Below are 13,227 nucleotides of genomic sequence, written 5' to 3'. Positions count from 1 at the left end.
AGAGAGGAGAATTGAGATTAGAAAGAGGTATCCTGAGAGAAGTTGTAACTTCTAGGGAAAGTTCCTCCCTATCCCAGGTGCATTACAGGTCAGAGGCGGAGATTCCCTGAGTTCTGAAGATGGCAATTTGTGTGTCATTGGGGGAGATTGATAAAGTTGAGCGAAAGGCAGAAGGGTGTTTGTACCTCTGAAGTTGGTGAGATTTTTTTTTTCATGGTAAGTGAACAGAAAGCTTGAGAGAGTGATGCATGTTTGAAATGCAGAGTTGATTGGATAGGTGTGAAGGCTGGGAGTATGGATGAAAGGATTCTTGAAGGATGGGATTGCTTAGGAGTGGCTTGTGCATAATGACTTTTTTCTTGGGATACCTTGGAATGGGGGAAATATTAAAGGAGAAAAAGCATCTGAGGTTTGAAGAATTGTGAAATCTCAGATATTCTGCGGGGTGGATTAAATGAGCAAGTTTGACTTTCCTGAGTAGTCAGTCAGAATTTGTGTGGGAGTGAGGAAGGATGCAATTGAGGATGGAGGGGTTCAGAGATTTATTGATAGTGTGTGCATGTGGGACCAGAAGATAATTTATCTGGGCCCTGCAAGTAAATGTAAATGGAAGAGACTGTTGACAGAGAAGTTACAGAAGTCATACTGAGCATATGCTAGCAGTCTTAGGGTGAGACAGTATATGGGTCAGGAAGTGGTGGTTGATTTGTGGACTGTAGAGTAGATTTACAAGTTGTTAAGTATTGTTACACTTTTCAAGAATGAGGAGCATTTAAAATATTTTCTTAGTACTTTGAAGAATGAACCTGTGAGGTGAGCCTTGTTGATCCTGTTTTAGATGGGGAAAGGAAGTTGAGAGCTGATGGCTCCATCTTTATCTGTCCTTCCACTGAATAGGTTATTGGGAAGACCAGACAGTAGAAACAGAAGAAGAATGAAGAGTTGTATATTTAAAGTTTAAATATATATTTTTTAGTTTGTGTGGGTAGTCTGACTATTATTTGATGCACTGTTAAATGCTTTTTCAGTGCATGTGGTGAATGTTAGTTGGTTAGGACTGTTAATGCCAAAGGGATCTACTTTCTGTAATTTTCTGGTGCTGTACTTACTTGAGCTAAGAAATGTGCCCCACCCCTTCAGGGAGCTTTCTGCTTGCTTCCCTGCAATTAAGACTATGGGTTAGTGGTTGAGCTCTTTTGCCCACCAACCTCAAATCATGCTTGACATGCTCATGTTTTTGAAGAGCATTTCCAAAGAAGACTGTGTCTTCTTACATCAGCTTGCTTACCAGACACATTACTAATCAGACGGGCCCATTTGGGAGTTTGACATGTCTGGAGACTTGTTATAGTGGTAGCAGGAAACTTACAGTAGTTATGTCTGATTTTCCAACAGAAAATTTTAATTAACAGGCCTTTTTAGAACTGGTTGTTTCTGTTCTTTGTGTTTGAAATTCACTTGACTGTGTTTAGAAAACAGGCTGTGGCTAAAACTTCTGGTGAAGTTACATGTCCCAAGTTTACATTAGAAGGCAACTCTGCATTTCATGAAGTATAGGAACATTCACACCCGTGTGGTTTGGACAATTGTTGAGTTTTCATCTTTGCAGCTAATTATTAATGTTTTTTACTCCTACAACCTATAGGGATTCTTAAATAACCAGCCAAGCATTTGAATTTCCATTATTTAAAAAAGGGTAACATTTTTAAAACATCCTGGCTAATTAAAGTTACTGCCAGTGAAATCCATGATAGACCCCTCTGCCCTGTCAGCACAACAGTAAGGACAGTTAGCATGAACATTAGACTAACATGGTTAGAACTGGGTTTAAATTTGTATCATTTCCCCACAGCCAGGAAGTTTCTGTATTCTAACTAATCACACCAGAGTTGGCATGTAAGTAAAACGAATATTATTTGATCTGTACTAGTTTGAGGACATGTGTATGTTGATGCGTTAAGCAATGAAAAGTGCACATTTGCTTTTGTGTTTATGTGGGGAAAAGACAACACAGGAGCTATAAGCTGTTCCAGCCAGAAGTGAGTGTTCATCTAATATGCACTTTTTAAAAAGGAATTTGTCTGAATCTTGTCTCCTGTTTAAGTACCTTCCTGGTTTCACCAAGTTCTTTCTTCTGCTTTTGAATTCCAGATACTGTTTTGTCTGTAGATAGAAGGGGATAGATCATGAGCACTATTCTCTTTGCATGTGAGTCCCCCTTCTTCCTACCCTCTAAACTTGAAGTAGGCCCCTCAACTTCTTATTTGGGGACCTTTATTGTTTCCTACTCCATAAGCTAGAGCAATCTGCCTGCCCACCCAGCATTGCTTGTCTGCAGATGTTCTTGATAACTTCCTCTCTGTTCCAAACTGAACCATGCGTTTTACACTGAGTCTCGAGGATGACTGGCTGACTAAACAAAGAGATCTTTTTTCCCCCAGAGATTGACTCAGTTCTTTTTCTGTGTCAAGCAACTCAGCTCCCAAACTAACATCTGCACCATGTTAGATTCCTGAGCTGTAAGATATGGCTGTCAGATTCCTAGGTTTTATTCAAATCCTGCCATGGAACCCAAAAAAAAAAAGTCTAGCTGAAAAATATAAAGAGAATTAAAAGCTACCTGATAAAAAATGAAAAAGATACATATGTGTTGGCTGAAACTTTAAGTAGTCTTGGTTTTCTGATAAAGAGTGATTCATAAATGAGACTAACTGAATAATCAGACGTATGAATAAACCTTTTGACTTGGATGTTTATGTATCTCGTAACCATCCTTTTATTGTAAGCTATAATTGAATACCGATAGATGGTAAAGGCTTGTTTTCTTGCAAGATGATGCTGTCAAGCAAATTTGGAAAACACAAGAATGGCCATCAGACTGGAAAAAATCAACTTATATCCTCATACCAAAAAAGGGAAACACTAAAGAATGTTCAAACTATCGAACAGTGGCACTCATTTCACATGCCAGTAAGGTAATGCTCAAGATCCTGCAAGGTAGACTTCAGCAATTCATGGAGCGAGAATTGCCAGATGGACAAGCTGGGTTTAGAAAAGGCAGAGGAACTAGGGACCAAATTGCCAATATCCGCTGGATAATGGAAAAAGCCAGGGAGTTTCAGAAAAACACCTATTTCTGTTTTATTGACTATTCTAAAGCCTTGGACTGTGTGGACCATAACAAATTGTGGCAAGTTCTTAGTGGTATGGGGATACCAAGTCATCTTGTCTGCCTCCTGAAGAATCTGTATAACGACCAAGTAGCAACAGTAAGAACAGACCACGGAACAAGGGACTGGTTTAAGATTGGGAAAGGAGTATGGCAGGGCTGTATACTCTCACCCTACCTACTCAACTTGTACGCAGAACACATCATGCGACATGCTGGGCTTGAGGAATCCAAGGCTGGAGTTAAAATCGCTGGAAGAAACATTAACAATCCCAGATATGCAGATGATACCACTTTGATGGCTGAAAGCGAAGAGGAACTGAGGAGCCTTATGATGAAGGTGAAAGAAGAAAGTGCAAAAGTTGGCTTGCAGCTAAACCTCAAAAAAACCAAGATTATGGCAACCAGCTTGATTGATAACTGGCAAATAGAGGGAGAAAATGTAGAAGCAGTGAAAGTCTTTGTATTCCTAGGTGCAAAGATTACTGCAGATGCTGACTGCAGTCAGGAAATCAAAAGACGCTTAATCCTGGGGAGAAGAGCAATGACAAATCTCGATAAAATAGTTAAGAGCAGAGACATCACACTGACAACAAAGGTCCGCATAGTTAAAGCAATGGTGTTCCCCGTAGTAACATATGGCTGCGAGAGCTGGACCATAAGGAAGGCTGAGAGAAGGAAGATCGATGCTTTTGAACTGTGGTGTTGGAGGAAAATTCTGAGAGTGCCTTGGACTGCAAGAAGATCCAACCAGTCCATCCTCCAGGAAATAAAGCCAGACTGCTCACTTGAGGGAATGATATTCAAGGCAAAACTGAAATACTTTGGCCACACAATGAGAAGACAGGGCACCCTGGAGAAGATGCTGATGCTAGGGAGAGTGGAGGGCAAAAGGAAGAGGGGCTGACCAAGGGCAAGATGGATGGATGATATTCTAGAGGTGACGGACTCGTCCCTGGGGGAGCTGGGGGTGTTGACGACCGACAGGAAGCTCTGGCGTGGGCTGGTCCATGAAGTCACGAAGAGTCGGAAGTGACTAAATGAATAAACAACAAAAAGGCTTGTTTGCTCTTTTATTGGACATACATTTAAGAGAATGCAGCTCTTGAATATATAAGCAATGATTTTAGGGTGCAAATAGCTTTTGAAACCATTCCTGTTACTGTTGGGTATCTGTTTGTGACTGTCTCTAGAATTGAACTCTCAACCAATCTGACAGTTTTCCCTGTAGTGGTAAACTTGAAGAAATGAAGCAAGAGAGTTTTTAATATGGTCCTTGGAAGGATTAAGAAGAGAGAAAGTTTTAGCCTGCTATGAAGGAGGATGAGCTACTTAATAGCCAGTCCTAAAGCATCTATTCAGGTTCCAGATTAAAAGAGGAAAGGATTATCTTGCTTAGTTCAGTTCTGTCAAAGGATGAAGTTTTTAGTGAAACATCTAGAAACTGAGTAAGAGCAGTTTTCAGGGTATAACACATGTACATGTATGTTCAAACTTAATCTGGGCAGATGCTGTGTCTAGGATAATAAACATAGGATGCTTTTGTGTATCCTTGTGTACACAACATGATGTCCTTGGCATTGATGGAGAAGTATTTGCACAAGGATTAACAGATCCTCGTTTGTTTTTGGCTTCCCTTCATGTCCATGATCTCTTCTCTTCTAAGTATGTGAAGTTCTCTAAACTTTAAAATGTTACTTTGGTGGTGAAATGAAGCATGGATAGAGGCAGATTTAATAAACCCTTGTAATCATCATGCAAGCATTCTGACAAGTAGCACACTACAGATTTTAGATAGAAATGGCATGCAGTGTTTTAAAGGAAAGCTTCTTAAATATTGCTATGCGTGTAAGTTAACACTGTATATATGTATCTAATACTGTATTATAATTATATAGATTCCATCACAACTGAACCAAGTCTGTTTTTGAAAAGACAGTTTCTTATGATATGGGGGGGGGGAGTGTACTGAATATATTTTGATGCTTTACTGCAAACTAAATTTTGCCTACATATTTATACCCATGGTGACCTTCCAAATTGCTTACAGGTAACAGAAATATTATAAGTATTATAAATAAATATCCAAATAATAGGGAGCAATCATTAAGGCTACAATCCTGTCATTTAAAGCAGTAGAACACTCCTATTTGTTTTCCACAGAACTGGTTTTGGGCGGCTGAATGCCTCTGTTACTAGGGCAAATAGATTGTTTTCGTTATCCTTTAATATCCTTTCAAAGTCTTTTGAAACCATCCATTTTGATGTGTCTCATAATATCTTTTAATAGTGAATTCCATAGCTCTGAACAAGTATTTTTACCTGTCCTGACTCTCCCACCATTCAGTTAACTGGATGACTTTGGGCTCTATTATTATAAGAGCATAAGGAAAACATTCTCCATGTTATAATTATTTTGTACTCTTCTATCAGGTCTTCTCTTTCTTTATCCCCTATGCTATAAAAAGCTGCATCTTCCAGTATTTCCCCATTTCAGAACTATTCCAGCCTCTTTGCATTTTTTCTGCACCTTGGGTTTTTATTATCTTTTACCTTTTTTTATCTCTTACTATGCTAACTACAATTCTCAGAAGTCCCTCATTTCTGCTAGGAGTCTAGCCTGTGTTAGGATCCTAAAATGCCTATATAAAAATGAAGGATTCTTGAGCAGCTGAAATGGCCATACTCTTTTCTTTTTCTTCCTTCCTGCACTACTTTGTTGTAATGTTAGCTTTCCCCTTTTAGCATTGGCATGATTCACTAGTTAAGCATGCAATTTAAAATTATGGGTTTCTGCAGACCAAACCACTGCTTTGGGTGGACTGGGGGAATATGCTCTACCAAGTTTTGTTGTAGCCATAAGATCTACAATTTAAGGATTCTCTTGTGCTTTATAAATTCTATGGGAGACACTAAAACTCTTAGATCAGCTGACTGAAACAGGTTAGGACATGAGCCCACACAAGAACTGGTCTGGCATTGGTTTTTAACCTTTAAAAATCGGTTTGCGTGAAGAATTCAATAAAAGTATACTGCAGAATATTCTCTAAGTCACAGATAGACTTCTTCTTGTTAAGTTTTCTCTCATACTCCCCTTGACTGTATGGTTTGCCCTTGGCAGAAGAATGTTTGCTTGTTCCAAATTGGAATTGTCACATTTATTCTTGCCTACATACACATTCAGCCTGAGAGAGGGCGTTGGTATTGAAAGTGTTGCTTCCTTTTGAGGTTTCATCTAAAGGAAAAATTCCATAGCTTCCCTCTGGGGTAGTAGCATGGGTTAACTAAAAGGAGATATAATCAAACCTGCATGTGTCATGTATTCCCTAGGAAATAAGGAATGACTTTTTCTGCCTTGAAAACTGACTCTTCCCCTTGGATATGCATAGACAGCTTGCTTCATTCTTAATTTTTCCTTAAATAGATCTGTTTAGCAATCGTGCTGCAGCCAGTTCGTTCCGCCAAAGCCTACAGCCAGGAAACACAAAGCCTTTTCTGTTTTGATCTCTCTTTTAAGTAGCCAGTTTGGTAAATGAATTTATAGTGAGGTTCTTAATATAGTTGCATTCTTCTCTGTACTGTGTCAGTATACTTTCCTATAGTTGGACTTCTCATATAGCCTTAATCTGCAGTTCCTCAGAGGGTTGGATGGTGAGAGACTACCTGATGTTCTGACAAGTGAAAGGAGTACTATTTAAGTTACAAATATTTCTTACTGATATAAATACTTCATCTATAATGACTTTCTGCTAAAACTGTTTCTTAAAGTGGCTAAATGAATATAAAACGTGTGTGTGTGTGTACACATGCAGTTAAAATCTAATTAAGAATATAGTAAAACAGATACAACACCCAATTACAGCCACTGTTTAACTGGCCTGATTAGAAACATTTTTGTCTATCAGTACCAGGATAATGGAGAGAAAATGAATCTGACCTTGGCAAGAAGTTTCAAAGCCTCCAAGTACTCACTTGGAAGGCTAGTTTACATTCTTACTAAACATGCCTTCATAATGGTAAGACAGTGAAATGGGTGTCTTCCAAAGTTCTTAAATTCTAGGCAGATTTGTAAAGGAAAATGCAATATATTAAACTATGTCCATGTTAAATTATGCCCGATAAGAGATAAGTAGCTGAGGAAGCTTTAAAACAAGGGAATCAGATGTGTTCTATGATCAGAACCAGACAGCCCCACAGGATATATTACAGTAGTCCCAGTAGAATATAATTGAGGCATGTGTTCCATGGCTACATCTGGCATATCTAAGAAAAAGTACGGTTGAGATACTGATTTTAGTTATACAGAAACCTTTCTGGTCACACTGAAGTGTGGACATCCCAGTTCAGGAATATATTTGAACTGTGTACCTGAGTATTCAAAAGGAAGAATAATCCTATTCAGTGTGGGGTTGAATCTCTTCCCTGATTTCTCTTTCAACTCAGTGAAAACTGTATTTTCTGTATTTTCTTTGGTTAGATTTTTTTTTTTTTTTGCTCTCATCCTATCCATCAAATCACACCATGATTTAAAATTCTGATGTAAAGATAGGGTGGGATGAGGACAAATTATGACATGCACATCGCAACATCATCATGCAAATGTTGTAATTTGCATAATTGTGTCAGATATCATTATGCAATCACATAAACCACACCATTTATATGATAACATAAAATGTGAGTTTTTATTCTGAGATCATCACGGCTTGTTATGCACACCTGTGGTTCGATGTTGTCAGCATCCTGATAGTACCAAACTTCAAAATTCTAGATAACCTTTCCCAGCAGTTTAATTTAAATTCTAGATAACCTTTTCCCAGCTTAGGGCACAAGAGTGCTTTTGAGATGGAAGAATATTCGAAAATCCTTTTCTGTAAACCCTGCTTATAATATTGGTAGTATTCATTTCTGTTAGCATGTCCTTATATCAGTCATTTTCAGTCTTTTCAGATACGGAATAAACAACTTTCTTATATGCTATTTTTATGTTACTCACTTTGCTAGTACATTTGAGGAAGCCTTCCCTTTTTATATGCATTTCCTCCTCCACCAGTTTTCTCCAGAAGATGGTTCAACTCATTGGATGGGGCTGACCAGTATTTAGGGAGGCTTTTTAGAGTTAGTTTTTCTCCCCTGCCCAAACATTTCTGAGCTTCAGTTACGGTTTTTTCATAGCCTGTTTTGCAGTGTAGTTAGCAGCACAGATTGGATTTGGATCCAGCTTCATAGTCATGCTCAGAAGAACAACCACCACCTTGTATGTAGGCAAAGTCATTTCCTCTTCGAGAACAGGAGATGTGAGAAGATTGTGTCTTTCAGCTGAATCTGTTTCATGTGGTTGAAATTAAAATGAACTAGTTGAAAAGGGCTCAACTTGCTGAATTAAAACTATATTATAATGATAAGCTGCAACCTTTATTGAGCCCATTAAAATGTATAAGGTATACAAGTTATCTTACTATTTCTTTTTCATTTTTCAAATGCACATATTTGAAAATGTCATCTGCATTTTCCCGGTCTTCAGAAAACAGAGAAAAATTAAAAATCCTTGGTTAATTCCTTGGTTAAGATATTGCTGCATACCAGTGTCTTCATGCATAGTAGCCCTAGTTATCAATTTTTCTGCATTTCCTTCTCTGCTAAGAATATCCTTTAGGGCAAGTACTCCCTCCTGATAAACTGAAAGTAAGAGGTTCTGAGCATAGAGTGCAGCAGCCATGACAATTTGAGTATTATTTATTTGTAAGCCAGTTACTTGATAGTGCATTTTAAAAAGTTGCTGCTGCATCCTGTAGGAAACTTTCATTTCCGATAGAAAATTATTTTTTCAAACTGTATTCTGCAGAATATAGTAGTTCCTCAATGAAAATATTAATAACAGGCAGTTTCCTCAAGTTTGGCCATTGCTAAAATTCCTCTCTAAAATTCCTCTTACTGTCTGAGGAAAGTAACGCAGAGAGGCTAGGTGCTTAGTGGTCTTGCTGAAGGAAAGACTCCTCAGATGTTGATGTAAATTATTTCACTTGCTTCAAGACATAGTAAGCCTGCTCTCCTTTGTTTTGGGGTTGTCCTACTCAGTCTACTGTGGATCTGTAGACTTTTGACCCAGTCTTGCCCAGACAGAACTGTTGAGACAGTATTAATCTAGCCTCTGAGTTTGCCTGTAGCTTGGTGATTAGCCAAATATCTCCAGGAAACTAGCAAGTAGGATCCATAGATGGAAATTGCTTACGTCTCCTTATTGCAGTTTACAATTAAGAAAATAGTGGCTTCCCAATTGTGAATTTCTAAGATGAGATTTCATTGTTTGAGCTTTCTGGCCAAGAGCTCATGCTTTCTGTATCTACACCGCATTGGCTCGAACTGTTTGGTTGGTTTGATGTATTTGTAGATTGATTGGGTTTTATGTGTTCCTTGTAAAAGAAATCAAATCAGTCTGGGTCTGTTAAACAAGACTGTCAATACATCAGATGAATACTATAGCTACACATGCTTCTGCATTCTAGGTTTGAGTCCATCTTGTTAGAATTTTCTTGCCTTTGCCTGGTGTTTACCATGTATTTCTATTAACTTTTCAACCATATCTAATTACTGCTAGAGTTTGTGATAGTACCACCTCAAATACGTAGTATGATATCTCCACTACAAGTCACATTCATTATCTTCTTGTTGTAGATGATCAGAAATCTCTCTTAATTTGGATTTGTTCCTATCTTTGCAGAGTAGACATGACTAAAACTTTATATAGTTTCCTTCACAGTGAGCAGTATGTGAATGTACATATTATACTTGGTTTTTGTCTTGCAACAGATGAGACATGGCTGGAAGATAGAGGACATTGCCATCAGTCTTTTGTCATGGTCAGAACACTCTCTGGTCTTGGAGTTTTCCAGTGTTATAACTCTGCAGTGAGGAGACCCTTCTTTAGTTAGTCTGTCCCAGATGCCTAAAGATCCTCTGGGTTTAAAGAGAGTGCTTGGAGAATTTCCCACAGCTCTGGCAGGCAGTTCTGTTGAGTGCCCAGTTGATCACTGGAACAAGCAGTTGATGGTGACCCTTAATAGGATTGTTCCTGAGTATCCTCTGAAGTAATAGAAGAGGCACCTAGAGTGACACTGGGTTAAAACGAAGAACTAATGTGATCAGCAACAGTAAGAGCTGAAATTTGAGCCTACACCATAACAATAGGAGTAGTGGAGTGGGCTTGCTTCTCTGTTCTTTCTGATGGAGTTTTTAAAGGTTAATAAAAGAACTCCAAGCAGCTAACAGCAATTTTGCAGAGTAGAAGTGTGAACCAAAAGAGAACTTGCACATTAAGCTTAATTACATTCAGAAATAAATTCAGTCTTCACACAGTAGTTAGATGAAGAAAAATAGAGATAGCTTACTTTTATTCAGTAGATCTGGATACAGGTAGGTTCATAGTAGAAAGCACTTAATCATCACTGGTTCTTTGTAGACACTTTCTATGTGGAATAGAAAGGGCAAGGAGCTGTATTCTGCAGCCCCCCTGCTTGCGTGTCTGCCCACGAGGTAATGGAGACTGTTAATCCCCAAGCCCAAGAAGAAGGAGGAAGTCAGGTGACCCATGTGACATCCCACAAGCACAATAGAGATGCAATTTGCTAGAGTGACCCCCTTATGCTTATGAGACAATGCTGAGTTGATCCCTGATAATTCCAACACTTTCTATATCTGTGAATATAGAAAGCAGTCTTGGTTAAATTAACTTGGTCTCTCCAGGCTGATCTTTTGCTGGGTCATTGCAAAAAGTTATGCAGTATCTGGAAGATGAAACTGGTCACATTCATTCAGAATTGAGCACTAACTGAGCAAGTCCACTGAGATGACAAGTCTTCCATATTTACCCGTAAATCCTAACAAAATGGACAAGGTTCTTTCTGCTATTAGTCCAGCCATCTGCGGATTATATTCCACCCCTACCTGTCTAGTGAAAGCTGCCAGGGAGGCGATTAGAGGCTGGGTTTGGGCAGTGGTGAATGCATTCTTGAAGAAGGAGTACCCTGCTTCCTACCCTGAAAGAAGTGCTCTTCCCCTTCCTTAAGAAGCTATTAATTGACCCAGCTATTTCAAACAAATACTATCCTGTTTCTAGCCTTCTTTTTCTAGGGACAGTTGTTGGGAAGGCATTTGGCCTACAACTACAGAGAGAAACAGATTATCTGGACATTTATCAGACAAAATTTAGGCCTGGATATGGATGGAAACTGTACTGGTTGCTTTGGTTTATGACCTTTGGTGGGACTGGGTTGGGGGAATATGATCCTCCTCCTCATGGTGGATCTCTCAGGGACTTTAAAAACTATTGACATGGTACTCTTCTGGATTAGCTGCAATGACTGGGAATGGGAGCAACTGTGTTACAATATTTCCTCTTCATAAGTGGCTAATTCCAATCAGGGAGAAGGGAAAGGTTGAGTACTCAACTGCTCCAGTGTGGGGTGCTGCAGGGCTCAGCCTTTACCCACCTGCTGTTTAATATAGATGAAACCACAAGGAGAAAACATTCACTGGCACAGGGTAAGATATCAACATGCAGATGATACCAGGTCTACATCAATACCCCAGACTGGACAAAAACTAAGGTGGAGATCCTAACTAATGCTTGGAGGTGTTAGAGTTTGGATGGGAAAAAACAGGCTCAGGCTGAACTTTAGCAAGACTGAGAAGCTGTGCATTTAAAATCCTACCAAATCCAAGCCCATTTTTAGCTCTGAGTGGAGTTGGCTCATAACTTGGGAGTCCTTCTGGACTCCCAGCTTCAGCTTGAACAGCAGTTGGAGGCTATAGCAGGAGAGCTTTTGCACAGTTACATCTTATACACCAGTTACAGCCATCCCTAAAACAGAAGGTGGTATGCATAGTCACTCTCACTCTTGTCAATTCATGGCTAGACTATTGCAGCTTACTCTAAATGGGGCTGTCCTTGAAGACCAGGTGGAAGCTTCAGCTAGTAAAGTATGTGACAGTTCAAGTAGTTGTGGTGAACCTAGTTTTGCTCGCACAGCTGTACTATTAGTTTCCATGTGATTCAGGGCCTCAAGAGCACCTTCTCAGAGTTGCACCTTCCTCTCCAGTAAGAGTTTGGAGAGAAGGCTTATTAAGGGTCCCTCCACTGAGGGTCTGCCATCTATAAAGACACTATAGTTAAGCCTTTTCAGTGATGCCCAGATATCTCCTGCCCCTGATATCTGAACCATTCCCTCCCTATTGGGCTTTGAAGAGCTTTGAAGACATGGCTCTTCAGGAAAGCATTTGGGGACAATAAGGATTAACCTATCTTGTTGTGGGGCACATCTGATAGATGTCTATTGTTATATTCTAATGATTATTATGTTTTTAATCTTATGTTATTGTTGGGTTAAGCCACTGAGAACTTTCAGGAATTGTGTGGCATAGAAGCTTTAGTTGGTCAGTAGATACATGCTTGCTTACATCTGTGAATATTTTCTAATAGCCAAAGAGGATCAAGTGCCAGCTGTGGCTAAGAAAACCTTTGTGCAAATCCTTTGGAAATTATTTGGAATCTGCAGCTGGTCTAGAATGTGGTGGTTCAGGCAATTATGGAAATATCTCATGGAAGAGGTGCTGGTTATTATCTATAAAGCTCTTTGTGGCATACAGCCTGGTTAGCTAAAGAATTGTCTGTCTTCCCTGGCTTCTGCCCAGCCTATACAATTGGGCAGAGTTGGCATGCTCCAGGTCCCATCCACTAAGCAGTGTCACCTGATGGGACCTAAGAAGTGTGCCTTCTCTCTTACAATGTCTGCCCTCTGGAACACCATTTCCCCTGAGATATGTCTGGTCCTCACCCTGTCTGTGTTCAAAGAGCGCTGAAAACCTGGCTTTTTCTCCAAGCCTTGGATTAAAATGGGTCTTGCATATTTGATTGTCTTTTAATGGTTGCTTTTCTTCTCATGTTTGGGTGTTCTTTTGGTTTAATTGTGTTATATGATTGTTTTTTGCTGTACGCCTCCCAGAGTCATTGTAGAGTTGGGCAGCCTTATCAATTTCTAAAATAAAGAAGGCCAGTGCGA

General features: G+C 39.4%; 1 protein-coding gene across 1 annotated transcript in view; it reads left to right on the top strand.

Annotated features, from left to right (window-relative positions):
- Window positions 1-13,227, top strand: part of MYO9B (myosin IXB) — a 78,555-nt gene that overhangs the window by 738 nt on the left and 64,590 nt on the right. The gene's annotated exons all lie outside the window — the stretch shown is intronic.

Source organism: Candoia aspera, chromosome 1, assembly GCF_035149785.1.
Source record: "Candoia aspera isolate rCanAsp1 chromosome 1, rCanAsp1.hap2, whole genome shotgun sequence".
NCBI classification, from domain to species: domain Eukaryota; kingdom Metazoa; phylum Chordata; class Lepidosauria; order Squamata; family Boidae; genus Candoia; species Candoia aspera.
This window is presented reverse-complemented; position numbering and strand designations above follow the sequence as displayed.